We start from the raw sequence: 14,802 nt of genomic DNA, 5'->3' as shown, positions 1-14,802 counted from the left end.
TGAGCAGAGCTTATCATAGCTTGGAGGTTACTTTGGCAGATGTATCTTTATTCAGGTCAACTGATCTCAGCGAGCATTTATGATAGTATTGTAGACACTGGCTAAATGGTTAAGTAATAAAGGGCTATAATCCAGTATCAGGATGAGTTACATGGGTCAGCGGTTCCCAAAGCAGGCTGCACATCAGAGTCCTCAAAAGAGGGTGCATAAATACAGGTGTGTGGTCTCAATTCCTGGATACCAGGATTCAGTGAATCAGGGATTCAAGAATCTATTTATAGCAAATACCCAGTGATACAAGGCAGGGAATCCAAGGAGACTGGTCACTGGTAGAAAATGAGTGGTATATACATTACGATGATAGTGATGGTAATTGATGCTTATTACAGATATGCTCAAACAATAGTATACAGAAGACTTACCCAGGCACCTCCCTATAGATCTAGATTTCTGGGAGACACCCACAGCACTTTTGAATAATTGGATCCCAGGAGGAGCAGACTTCTGAATTTGTAACCAGCAACCCCGCTCATTCTGAAGCAGATAACCTACCAATGAAATTTTGAGAAGCAGCCTTTAAATACATTATCTAATTCCATCCTCCTAACAGTCTTAGAGAAGTAATATCCCCATTTTACAGATGGGGAAACTGCAGCATGGAGAAGATGAGTAACCTCTGTAAGATCACAGTGAAAATAACTAAGCTGAGTTGCGAACTAGAAGTGTCAGATAAGATTTATTTCCTTACTACTAGATTCCCTTCCTGCTGCCAGGAAGTCAGAGGAAAAAAAAAAAAAAGACTATTCCCAGTTGGGGCAGGTTTTTTTTTTTTTTTTTTTTTTTTGAGGCGGGGTCTCGCTCTGTCGCCGGGACTGGAGTGCAGTGGCCAGATCTCAGCTCACTGCAAGCTCCGCCTCCCGGGTTTACGCCATTCTCCTGCCTCAGCCTCCCGAGTAGCTGGGACTACAGGCACCCGCCACCTCGCCCGGCTAGTTTTTATATTTTTAGTAGAGATGGGGTTTCACCGTGGGGGGCAGGTTTTATGAAGGAGTTTAAAGCAGGATAAGTGGGCTTCAGAATTTATTTGTCACTTGGTCCTTGGAACACAGTTTTACAATTTCTCTAAAATCAATTCTTGTTTGTTTTTGTTTGGTTGGTTAGTTGTAAAGCTTTGATAGATCGCACTGGAAGCAAGCATGTTGATGTTTTGTTCATATAGTAAATTATATTATGGTGTCTGACATTACTGAATAGCCATAATGCCAGGCCATGAGTTTAGGAAATGTTGGTGTGATGTTGAGGCCAGACACTCCCTACATTTTAACATTTTCTTCCTTCAAAGAACTTCTGGTTTTCTTTTTTGACGGAAAAATAAAATGAGGAAGTAGACAAGGAAGCCCACAAACATGCCCCACCTTTTATCCTTTGAAAACAAAACACAGGATGTTGAAGCATACATTTTTTTTTTCCCAAAGAGCTTGCTCTGTTTGGATTTAGCAATAATGTTATCTCTCCTTCAAAAGATAGCTTTTTTAAAAAAAAATTGTCAATTTCTGCACATCAGCATCCCTTTAAAGGGCATCTTTCCTGGAAGTTAAGGAAGTAAAGGCTGTAAGTCAAAGATAACTTCTTTACCAAATAGACACTTTAATTGAAATGGCCCTTTGGAGTTAATGAAAGTAAAATAGCTTTCCCCACCACATTGAGAGGAGGCTAATTTAATTATCTGTGAGCGTCACAGATTAGAAGCAGCCTTTCATCCATTTCTGGAAGCTGAGTATGGACTGCTCACACCTAATGAAGGGAAAATGGGAATTGGAGCCATGGGTGGGCGAAGAAGGTCCATGAGACAGCGCATAGATCTCAGGCTTCTGAGCACTTCAAACAGTGATGCTTAAACACTTTACAGTATTCACTGGGGGGGGACCTAAGGCACAGTTGACTAGGTATGACTTTAGTTACTCAAGAGTTCAAGGATCTGTTGAACACCACTGTACTCTAGTCATTCCGTAGGGGCTAAGGATATGTAAAGTATGGAACCATGATACACAAAGGACAGGCATCCCGCACAAGATCAGAATTTCCAGAGACTGACTTTTCAAAACTAGAAGGAATTAGTAAAAGAGTGGGAAATGGGTAGTAGGTTGGGCCTGAGGATTATTGTAGAGATCTTTATAATTCATGAGAACTGTGCCTCAAGAACTTTGAAAGGTGCTGAACTCTTAAAGCTACCACCACATACAATTTTCCTCCCATAAAACATTAGTTTTCTTTTTTTGTTGTTGTTGGATTTTTTGTTTGTTTGTTTGTTTGTTGGGACAGAGTGTCACTCTGTCGCCCAGGCTGGAGTGCAGTGGTGCGATCTCGGCTCACCGCAACCTCCGCCTCCTGGGTTCAAGCGATTCTCCTGCCTCAGCCTCCTGAGTACCTGGGATTATAGGGACCTGCCACCATGCCCAGCTAATTTTTGTATTTTTAGTACAGACAGGGTTTCACCATGTTGGCCAGGCTGGTCTTGAGCTCCTGGCCTCAGGTGATCCACCCGTCTCAGCCTCCCAAAGTGCTGGGATTATAAGTGTGAGCCACCGTACCCAGCCATATAGGGATTCTTAAAACTTACATAAAGGAAAATAAAAAATAATAATGAACCTCCAGTTTCAACAACTGTCACTATTTTATCTACCTTGTTTCCCACCACCCCCCCGGCCACTTTTAGAAGGGACAGGGGAGGGATTTTAAAGCAAATTCCAGACTTCCTGTCATTTCGCTCCATACATTATTTTTCAACTTAAAATCATTGCCAACTGAGGTAGGCACAATAACGTTCCCCACAAGGACGTCCGCATCCTAACCCCCAGAACCTGTGAGTGTGTTGACTTACCTGGGAAAGAGAACTCTGCAGATGCAATGAAGTTTAGGATCTTGAGATGGAGAGAAGATCCCGGATCATCCAACTGGGCCCAGTGTCATCACAAGTGTCCTTATAAAAGGGAGGCAGGAGAGTCAGAAGCAAGAGAAGGTGACATGGTGACAGAAACAGCAGGAAAAAAGGTAACATGATGCAGAGCCATGAGCCAAGGGATGTGGGGGACCCAGAAGCAGGAAAAGGCAAGAAGTGGGTTCTCCCCAGAGCCTGCAGAAGGAACCAGCCCTGCCAACACCAAGATTTCAGGATGTCTGACTTCCATCCAGCACTACAAGATGGCAAATACCACCAAGTTCGTGGAAACTTCTTGCAGCACCAATAGGAAATGAATACACTAGCTTTTAAACATAGGGAAAGTTTATATAAAAACATTCAGATTCCTGGCTTCTCTTGAAACACTGGAAGATTTGACAATGCCATGCCCACAAGCATTCCTGGTAATAGTTGGCTAATTCCTGAAAAGAAGTTATCTCATAAGTGAAATGGAGGTTATTTCTCTTTGTATAACTGGTCCTCTGTAATAATATGAATTTATGACTCATTTCTAGAAGGTTCTGTGGTTAATATAGCTAGTGTAACATTGCTTAAGGGATGTGTTTTGTGTCCAGTGTGTTCTATCCCATGAGCTGGAAAGGTCAAGAGCCACGTAACTTCCTAGACTGCAGATATCTCAAAAAGTTTGGGAGTTGCTAATGCTGTTTCATAGCCTAACTTTGGTAGTTACTCAAATGCTGTTTCATAGCCTAACTTTGGTAGTTACTCAAATGCTGTTTCATAGCCTACTGTATTCGTGTTATATGTTGTTAGACATATGACATGTTTGATTTTAAACTGCACAGCATATTACATTGGACTTCACTCTTTTAGAAACTTGCAAATATCTGCCCTGGGGTGAGCAAAAAACACCACCGAAAAACCAAGATTTGCTAAAGTAACAGAATCATGCAAACTGAATTGATAGAATAATGGAAATGTTTCACCTCCTTTAGAGAACAGACTGTGTTTCATTTACTAGCCCTTCAATTGTGCAACAAAGAGTAAACATAAGGGACCAATTTTGCCCCAGCTGCTTGTTATAAATAGAAAGGTCTCTTACTGGAACAACATATTAAGGGTTATGACTCATTTCCACCTTAGTCTTCAATTACTTTAATCAGATGTGAGGCTTGGGGAATCAATAACTGATTATTAAGAGGGGATTTTAGGAATTTGGACCAACATATTGACATCTGGCCTGAGTGAAGCCTCACAAGCCAGGAGGCAGGAAAGAACGACAGAAGGAATAACCCCAAAGAGAAGCATGTGCACTGAGCTGGGCCCGTGCACTCTGTCCAGCTGAGAGGAGACAGTCCAACTGAGCTCCCCACATGAGCCACATGAGTGACTTTATAATTCTAACTGCCTGTGCTTAGCCAGTATATAACCTCTCAGAACCACAGTTTCTTCTTCTGTAAATGGGGATAATAATAAATACCTTAAAGTGTTGCTGAAAGGATTAAGAGTGGTGAACTACAGCAGAGTGCTCAAATGCCCTTGTAAGGGCTGCCATAAAAAAGTACCATAAACTGGGTGGCTTACACTACAGAAATGTATAGTCTCACACTTCTGGAGGCTAGAATTCTGAGATGAAGGTGTCAGCTGGGTTGGTTCCTTCTGACGACTATAAGGAAGAATGTGTTCCATGCCTGTCTCCTGGCTTCAGGTGACCACCAGATTGCTGGCAATCTCTGGCATTCATTGGCATGGAAACGTATCACCCTGGTCTCTTCCTTCATGCTCACGTGGCCTCCTCCTTGTGTACATGTCTATGTACACCTTTCCCCTTTTATTAGCACACCAGTCATGGTGGATTAGGGGCCCAACCTATTCCAATACGACCTCATCCCAACTTAACTAATTACATCTGCAACGACTCTATTTCCAGATAAGGTCACATTCTGAGGTACTGGGGTCAGGACTTCAACATATGAATTTTGGGGAACACAATTTAACCCACAATAAGACTCATCAGAGTAGACTGTCATACATGTTCACTCCCTCAGCCCTTTCCTCCGTTGATAGAGAGAATTCTTTCCCTGTCGCGTAGATTTTTAAATCACCAGCTTTAAATGACTCGAAATCAAACATATTACATTTTCCCTAAATCTTTTTTCTCCTAACTGCTCCTTCTAACTTACTACACTTTCTTTTCTTTTCTTTTTTTTTTTTTGAGACGGAGTTTCGCTCTGTCGCCCAGGCTAGAGTACAGTGGTGCGATCTCGGCTCACTACAACCTCCGCCTCCTGGGTTCGAGCAATTCTCCTGCCTCAACCTCCCGAGTAGTTGGGACTACAGGCACCCACCACCGTGCCCAACTAATTTTTGTATTTTTAGTAGAGATGGGGTTTCACAGTGTTGGCCAGCCTGGTCTCGAACTCCTGACCTCAGGTGATCCGCTCACCTCGGCCTCCCAAAGTGCTGGGATTACAGGCATGAGCCACCATGCCTGGCCCTAACTGACTACACTTTTAAGAGATCCAAAGGTAGAGCAAATCGCAAACAATTCTGACCTAATTGAATTGGTCATAATTCAATTGAAACATAATATTGTATAATTCAGGCAGGGCATGGACTTGAAAGTTGCTTTTAGACTTTGCTCAGAGAAAGATGAGCTAAGCAAACAGGTAAACAGATGAAAAGGGAATGTTTACAGGTTTAAAGAACAATCCATTACAAAGCACTAGAAGGAATTTATTTTCATACAAAAAAGAAGCCTTCATTTTCAACAGCTGGTACTTTGAAGCTGTCCTGAGGCAATGGCTGTGTCCCCTGGGAGACCTGGGTGTTCCCAGTTGAGCCAAGACAGTGAGGGTGTGTGGCAAATATGACTCTAAATGGGATCGTTGCTGAGAAACCCTTCTAGGAGTCAAAGACTTCTCATAAAGTCATCCCTTTATAAGAGAAGGGATGATGAGGAAAGCAAGTCTAGATCCAGAAATCTGGATCTGGGAGGTGAAAACAGTTTCACAGTCATGGAGTCAGGGTTTCTCTGGAGGGAGGGAAGAGACACAATAAGCTGTCAAGGAGTAAAAACAACATAGTCACAGAGAATGCACACAAAATCATTCACCGTGGAAATGGCAAGGGGGGCACACAGCAAATCCAGTTTGTGGTCTAAGTTCATGGCCAGGATTTCTCCCAGAGTGGTGCGTGGGGCGGGTGGGAGATCGTAGTAGGAGCTGGTAATATAATGACTCACCCTTTCTCCCTTCTTTGGCTCCCAACTGAGAACCAGAAGGAATGATGAACTAATGGGAATCAACAACAATAATAAGAAAACACATTAATAGCTGAGCAAGTGCCCAGTAAGCGCTAATGCCAAACTCTGGATAAATGTCAGATTATACAGAGCATGGCCTAAGCCATGTGTCTTGCCTCCTGTGCACTCTGGAATGCTGAGGTCTACAAAGTGAGTTAATGGGGTGGACCAAACTGGCCAGTCTGCCCCAGGGTCAGCCAGGTGTGTGTGTTCTCACTGTGCAGACACAGGGACTTGAGTGATAGGGTAGTGATCACAGACACCCACTGCTGACAAACGTGACAATGCCTCCTATTAAAAGAGGCCGATGACAGTTCTCAGATCTGAACAATCAGATTAATAACGCTTCTTTCCTCGGAGGGGAGTTAAGTAGAAAGAAAGAAATGGGGGACACTCTTTCTCCCTGAAGTAATCCTTCAGCAGGGCTCCAGTCGGCTTTTCCAGAGACGAGGGAGGGTGCAGGGTGGCCCCTCAGCTAAAACTTATCGAGCCACAGCCTCAGGCAAATGAGTCTGTTTCTTGCAATTTATTAGTCCAACTTAATCGTGTTTATCTTGAACGTGCAGTAAAACAGGGATGCAGAGTAACCCAAGTAGAATCTAACAACCTTTTTTTTTTTTGAGACTGAGTCTCACTCTGTCACCCAGGCTGGAGTGCAGTGGCCTGGCCTCAGCTTGCTGCAACCTCCGCCTCCAAGCAATTCTCCTGCCTTAGCTTCCTGAATAGCTGGGATTACAGGCCCGGCTAATTTTTGAATTTTTAGTAGAGATGGGGTTCCACCATGTTGGTCAAGCTGGTCTCGAACTCCTGACCTCATGATCTGCCCACCTCGGCCTCCCAAAGTGCTGGGATTACAGGTGTGAGCCACTGCGCCCAGCCGCCACTTAATAGTTTTGAACCTTAATCTCATCTTTTGTAAAGTGGGAACAGTAACACCTGTTTTTCATAGTGATTTAAACCTTTTAAGTAGTATATCTTTAGAGAAAGAGTTCAAGCGATTCTCCTGCCTCAGCCTCCCAAGCAGCTGGGACTATAGGTGTGCACCCCCATGCCTGGCTAATTTTTGTATTTTTAATAGAGACGGGGGTTTCACTATGTTGGCCAGGCTGGTCTCTAATTCCTAACCAGTTTGTGGTCAGGAGGCCCACCTCGGCCTCCCAAAGTACTGGGATTATAAGTGTGAGCCACTGCGCCCGGTCAAACTCCAATAGGAGATTTTCTTTTTTTTTTTTAGATAGCGTCTCACACTGTCACCCAGGCTAGAGTGCAATGACCCAATCTTGGCCCACTGCAACCTCCGCCTCCCAGGATCAGGCAATTATCATGCCTCACCGCCCAAGTAGCTGAGAGTACAAGCGTGCACCACCATGTCTGGCTAATTTTTGTATTTTTAGTAGAGACAGGGTTTTACCATGTTGGCCAGGCTGGTCTCGAACTCCTGACCTCAGGTGATCTGCCCTCCTCGGCCTCCCAAAGTGCTGAGATTACAAGTGTGAGCCACCGCGCCTGGCCTACCAACAACCATTTTAAGCAAGAAGAGACATTAGAACCACTTAACTGGAATGCATTTTGGAGTGTATCCATTTTGAAATGCTGTCTCATTAGCAGTGAGCAAATGAGGCAAAGCAATTGAAAGGCCAAGTTCATGTGGTTGACATGGCCCTGTGCTATGACGAAGCCTACACAGACCCTCCTCTGCCTTCCACCTCCTCTTCCTGCAATGCTGTAGGTAGAGAGGAGATTTAAAACCTGGGCTGCACACTTATCTCCTTAGATATGTGTGCTCTGCCCTAAGGTTGGCTTCATTATGAAATCCCAGACACCAAGGCATTACTTTTAATAGAGTCGTCTACATTAGCATCTGACCTTCTGCATGCTCAGTAAATAAGACAACTTGTAAAACATCTGCTCCGTTTCTGCAAGTATGCAAAGGGAAAAAAGAAAACTGGAAAACTGACTGAAAACATAGTGGGTTTGGGCCACTTTCTTATTATTAATTTCCTGTCTTTATGCCTTAGTAGGAAGTTCTGAGGACAGGATGCTGGGGAGCCCAGGAATTTTGATAGTCTTGTGACCTTTCTGGTTTAAATAGTGCAACACCAGGCCTCTTTCGTCTCTTTACCTCCTTCCTTATCTCAACAGTAGCCATATGTTTCTTTGGCATATTTTTATTACAGCATTTAGAAAATTACATAAGTAGGCCAGGTGAGGTGGCTCACGCCTGTAATCTCAGTACTTTGGGAGGCCAACGCAGGTGGATCCCCTGAGGTCAGGAGTTTGAGAACAGCCTGGCCAACATGGTGAAACCCCATCTCTACTAAAAAAAAATACATAAATTAGCTGAGGGTAGTGGCACACCTGTAATCCCAGCTACTTGGGAGGCTGAGGCAGGAGAATCACTTGAACCTGGGAGGCGGAGGTCGCAGTGAGCTGAGATCATGTCACTGCACTCCAGCCTACGCAACGAGTGAGACTGTCAAAAAAATAAAAAAAGAAAAAAAAATTCCATAAGTAATTCCTGTTTGTGGTTTATTTTCAATAAAATAATAAAACAAAAATTACCCAAAATTCTATCCTTTGGAGATAATTATTTCCGTGTGTAGTTTTATGGAAAAAAAAAAAGTTACCATGATGTTTCACTGTTTTGGAAGCTGCTTTTCCCAAACAACAATATATATAGTTTTTTCTTTCCCAGGAAAACACTGTTTTGCATTCTATCACTATGGATCAATTTGCATTTTCTATAATTTTATTCAGTATGCATATTTTTCTTTCTTTTGTGTGGCTTCTCTCACTCTGCAAAATTATTTTGCGATTCATCCATGGTGTTGCATGTACCAATAGTTTATTCCCTTTTTCTGGCTAAATATTATTGTTCCGTTGCATAGATACACAATTAGCTTATGCATTCACCTATTGACGGACATCTGGGCTTTTTGAACTATGGATACTAAAAACTACTAAGAATATTTCTATACAAGTTTTCATATGGCCACATATTTCATTTCTCTTGGGTTAATAATATCTAGGAGGCCGGGCGCGGTGGCTCAAGCCTGTAATCCCAGCACTTTGGGAGGCCGAGACGGGCGGATCACGAGGTCAGAAGATCAAGACCATCCTGGCTAACATGGTGAAACCCCGTCTCTATTAAAAATACAAAAAAACTAGCCGGGCGACGTGGCGGGCGCCTGTAGTCCCAGCTACTCGGGAGGCTGAGGCAGGAGAATGGCGTGAACCCGGGAGGCGGAGCTTGCAGTGAGCTGAGATCCGGCCACTGCACTCCAGCCTGGGCGGCAGAGCGAGACTCCGTCTCAAAAAAAAAAAAAAAAAAAAAAAAAAAATAATATCTAGGAGTGAAATCACTAGATCAAATGGTACATGCATGTTTAACTTTAAAACAAACTGCCACAGCATTTTTCAAAATGGTTATTCCATTATTCAGTTTCAACAATGTATAAGAATTTCAGTTTCTTTACATCCTCATTAACACTTGGTCATTAACACTTGGTATGGTCAGTCATTTTAATTCCATTCATTTTAATAAGGGTGTAGTGATATCTCATGTAGTTTAAATTGCATTTCCCTAATGACTATGTTTGCACATCTTTTAATGTGCTTATTTGAGGTTTATGTGTATCTTCATTGTTGAACTGTCTGTTTATATTCATTTTTGTTGAGTTTCTTTCTTATTACTGAGTTTTGAGAGTACTGTATGTATTCTGGATGTAACCACCCAAGGGGTTCTCCTCCACCGCCTCCTAGAAAGAGCCGATTCATCAAGACAGAGGAATTACAATAGAGAAAGAGTAATTCACGCAGAGCCAGCTGTGCCGGAGACCAGAGTTCTATTATTACTCAAATCACTCTCCCTGAGCATTCAGGGAGCAGAGTTTTTAAGGATAACTTGGTGGGTGGGGCAAGCCAGTGAGTCAGGAGTGCTGATTGGTCAGAGATGAAATCATAGGGAGTCAGAGCTGTCTTCTTGTGCTCAGTTAGTTCCTGGGTGGGAGCCACAAGAGCAGATGAACCAATTTATTGATTTGGGTGGGCCCAGCTGATCCATCAAGTACAGGGTCTACAGAATATCTCAAGCACTGATTTTAGGAGCAGTTTAAGGAGGGTCAGAATCTTGTAACCTCCAGGTGCATGACTCCTAAACCATAATTTCTAATCTTGTGGCTCATGTTAGACCTACAGAGGCAATCTAGTCCCCAGGCAAGAAGGAGGTCTGCTTTGGGAAAGGGCTGTTACCATCTTTGTTTAAACTATAAACTATAAACTAAGTTTCTCCCTGAGCTAGTTCAGCCTACACCCCGGAATGAACAAGAATAATTTGGAGGTTAGAAGCAAGATAGAGTCAGTTAAATTAGATCTCTTTTACTGTCTCAGTCATAATTTTGCAACGGCAGTTTCAATCCCTCCTTTTGGGTTTTAAAACAGCTTAATCTTAAGCTGTAGGCTGTGAAGATGGGAAAAGATTATTGAGTGCTCTGGCTTCTTCCTGCTGACAGGGGATGTAGTGGGAATTGGAGTGAACCCCAAGGTGAGAAGAGTGGAACCACTTTGCAACTGTCTGAGCAATGCATGCAGGCTTGGCGGGGCTTCCAAGGCTTGCATGGCAAAAATGTTCGCACTCTTATCTATAGTTTTACTGCAGTGTAACAAGTCCTATAGGATGAGGAGCATGATTCCCAATTTTAAAAGCAAAGATTTGAAGGCATTAGTTTGGGGACTTTTAATCCATAAAAAATTTAGAAGTTAGTCTAAACTGCAGGAAAAAACAGCTAACAACATATTTTTCTCTTTCAAGTCCCTTTTTTTTTGTTTTTGAGATGGAGTCTCCCTCTGTTGCCCAGGCTGGAGTGCAATGACACAATCTCGGCTCACTGCAACCTCTGCCTCCCAGGCTCAAGCAATTCTCCTGCCTCAGCCTCCTGAGTAGCTGGGATTACAGGCACACGCCACCATGCCTGGCTAATTTTTATATTTTTTGTAGAGTCGGGATTTCACCATGTTGGTCAGGCTGGTCTCGAACTCCTGAGCTCGTGATTTGCCCACCTCAGCCTCCCAAAATGCTGGGATTACAGGCATGAGGCACCGTGCCCAGCCTCCAGTCCCCATTTTTATTAAAAGCAAATTCAGATAGAACTGATGTGTTTACAAAATAAACTTCAGTCTTACTATACTTGGCCTGATTATTTGCTTAAATTGCAGCAAGAATAATTATTTTTCACTTAGGCTTTTTAAATTGGCTTTGATAGAACTCTGTTCCATGAAGGATCTCAGATAAGACTTTTTAAAAGCTGAGCCCAGCCATGGGTTTATACCCTTAAATATCTATGATTGGGCAAATTCCTCTCCTCTTGAGGTCCCAAGATAACTTGGGGTTCCCGGGCCTGTTAGAAAGTAATATTCTTTACTTACCACAGGTCAGGAACCTTGTACAGGGACTCTGCGTGGACAAGGTATGAGGCGAAACTCCCCCATGGGCTTTAATTGGCTCTGTAAGCTAACTTTGATTCTTTAAAGGAATCATGCCATTTCAGTGAAAGCCTTGGTAAAATAACCAATTTCTCCAACTGTGTCCTGTTACAAAAGAAAACAGATTTTTATTGCACTTATGCAATTAACTACACTGCCATAAATTGAGAATATTCACAAATAGTTTCCAAATTTTGAAGAAATCAGGTAGGGAGAAATAGATATGCTTCAAATTTTGTTCACAGGAGTATATTTTACTCAGTTGTTAAAAGTTCCAAATGGCTGTAAACAAATAAGTTCCCCTGACTCTGAAAACAAAAGCCTTAGCAATGTTTAACACATTAGCTTTTCATGAGAGTCCTGGAAGATTGAGTTTTTCCTCTATGCCAATAGCACAATTTTTAAAGTTATCTGAGACTTGCACTTAGAATCCTCTATCTGATTATAAACTGCCTTTTGAAAAGTACCAAAGCAAGACAAAATGTCTATGGATGACAAAAGTCTATAGCCACTATTAAAGCTATAATTGACTAGGAATTTTGGTTACTTCTGTAGCATACAATTTTACATAACAATTAGAATTATTAATAATATACACTAAATTATATCAATGTTATAGAAGTTTCCCATAATTTGGGAACATATACTAAAACATATTTATACAAATACAGTCCAGGGTAAACCAACCACCATTTACTTTTTTATCTAAAAGTTTTTCCTTTATTCTAATGTCACAATCTCCAGTGTTATTAATCAGAATCCTGCATTTAAGAGCACCTGTTACATTTTATAGCTGATTATAAAGCCATCTTTTAAAGAGGACCAAAACAAGACAACAATTGTCTGTGGATGACAAAAACATTCTAGGGCTGCCACAGTTAAAGACACAATTGGCAAGGAAATTTGTTACCTCTGTGGCACACGGTCTGTTAACATAATAATTATAATTATTACTGGTAACATATACTAAGTCATATTAGAATTATAGGAGTTTCACATAATTTTGGAACAGATACCAATAACACATTTACACAAATGTAGACCAAAGAAAGCCAAACACCATTTCTTATCTGACAATGCTTCTTGTTTGATTTTTGTACCAAATAAGCCAAATGTCCTTTTTGGACTTTAGAGGACCTAATATTTTAGATATAGAAAGAGACATAATTTATAATTTGATTTTGGAAAATTTGTCAAATATCAAAGGTTTAAAACATTGGATATCACAAAATACAATCCCAGGTCACCATAAGTCATTCATTTGGCCAAAATAACTCCAAAAAGTTTTTTTTTAAAAAGAAAAACCTTTACTCTGATAGAGGAGACTTAGCTTTCCAAACAAGACCCAATGAAGATAGCATGAGGCCAGCTGAATCTGTCTTTTCCTTTTTTTCCTCTGCCATTTACCCAAAGGAAAAAACAAAACCCTTTCATTATCTATTAACATTACATATAAATAGTCTTCATGAGAAAAGACAAAACCAAATTTCATGTTTGCATCAGTGCATTTTTAATGTTAAAGCTAGTTTTTCAAATAAAATTTTATATCGTTATCCAGTTTTAATTAGTTTGACCATAAGGTAAGATTTTCATAAACTTTTTAGGACCCCTTACAATTTTTCATCAAACATAAAAGATTAATTTTTTAAGAAAACTCTGCTATTTGGACACATGGGCCCAGATTCTGGCTTCACATCAGTGTGATTTTAATGTTTTTACCTAAGGAAAAAAGCTAAATAATTTCTTTTAAAATTTTAGCCAACTTGTTTATACCCACAGAATTTTTATAAGATCAACCCTTTACAAACCCTTTTCACTTTGCTTAAACCTTCTGTTTTGTTTCATTACTTTTTTAGGTTAAGACAATCTTTAAAACCCTCTGAACTAGCAGAATTATATTCCCTTTAACAAAAGCTATATTCCCATGCCTTCTTATAATCTTTTACCAAAAACACATTCCCTACACACTTTGTATGTAAAACTGTTTTTCCAGTGATCTCAATTACATGTTACAATGTTAAACTCTTAGCAACTTTTGTTTTTAGTGAAAAACCTGAGAAGTAAGCAATTTTAATTATGTACTAGTGGTGGAGCCTAGGACATCAGACAAATGCAGATAAGGTCTGACTCCTTTTAGCATAGCTAATGGGCATGGCTTTCCATATGCTCCCAGGCCTTATCTATAATCTAATGCTCCAAAATAGGTAAATTGAATAAATTTCAAAAGCCAAAGAAACAGTTTGACCTTAAAGCATTTAGCAAATTTGATATCTGACCTTAATTTAAACCAAATATCTCCATTTTAATACATTTTGTTCTTTAGAACTCTTTATTTCCAAAGATTACGAAAGTCATGTGAACAAAAGGCATTAAAGTTTCTATTTTTCTGACGAAATATTTGATTTGAACGCTTATTTTTCTAAGCCAATTAATCAGAGCTCTTTTATGTATAAACATACAACACATATAAATACATAGACAGAAGATTCAGCACTTGTAAAATTTTTCATTTGCCAGTTTCTTAATTGCATGACTGGCTTCAGGGTGAAGCCCTTGGAAGAACAGAGCTGGGAAAGCATGCATTTCTAGGGCCAAATAAGTAGCAATAAGCAGCTGAAGGCAAATATGGATCCTCAAAATTAAGGGTATCATTTTATACTAGTTTGTGGATCCCAAAAGGAGGGAAATACCATGGGAGAAGACAGTGCAGTGGTTCTACCCTGCATTTCACTGAAAGGCAACCCAAAGCCAATCAGCCCATTTTGTCATCAGCCCATCCCTCACGGGAGTCTCAATTCCCAGTGAGGGGTGGAGATGTTTCCTTATCTTCCAGGTGACCAAGAGCAGGCGTCTCTGATTCAAGTGTGCAAAGAGTCAAGAATCCCTCCATAACTACTATTAGGCACCCCTTAAAGTGTATTTCCTACTTATAATGCGAAGTAACTTCTGATACCTGTAAACTCAAAACCATCAGATAACACAATGCAAAACAGAACAGAGTCTTTGATTTTGAAAGGGATTTATCAGCTTTTAACTCCTGGGGTTTCATGAGGAAAACAGAGGTTTTTTTTCCCCCAAAACGGGATCTGTGGCACCT

At 41.0% G+C, this 14,802-nt stretch overlaps 1 protein-coding gene across 2 annotated transcripts in view; it reads left to right on the top strand.

Moving 5' to 3' along the window:
• Positions 1 to 14,802, top strand: part of SNTB1 (syntrophin beta 1) — a 300,877-nt gene that overhangs the window by 233,245 nt on the left and 52,830 nt on the right. The window lies entirely within an intron of this gene.

The sequence above is a fragment of the Trachypithecus francoisi genome, unplaced genomic scaffold (genome assembly GCF_009764315.1).
Source record: "Trachypithecus francoisi isolate TF-2019V2 unplaced genomic scaffold, Tfra_2.0 Lachesis_group7, whole genome shotgun sequence".
Taxonomy (NCBI): domain Eukaryota; kingdom Metazoa; phylum Chordata; class Mammalia; order Primates; family Cercopithecidae; genus Trachypithecus; species Trachypithecus francoisi.
The sequence above is the reverse complement of the archived record's forward strand: the minus strand, read 5'-3'. Positions and strand labels throughout refer to the sequence as shown.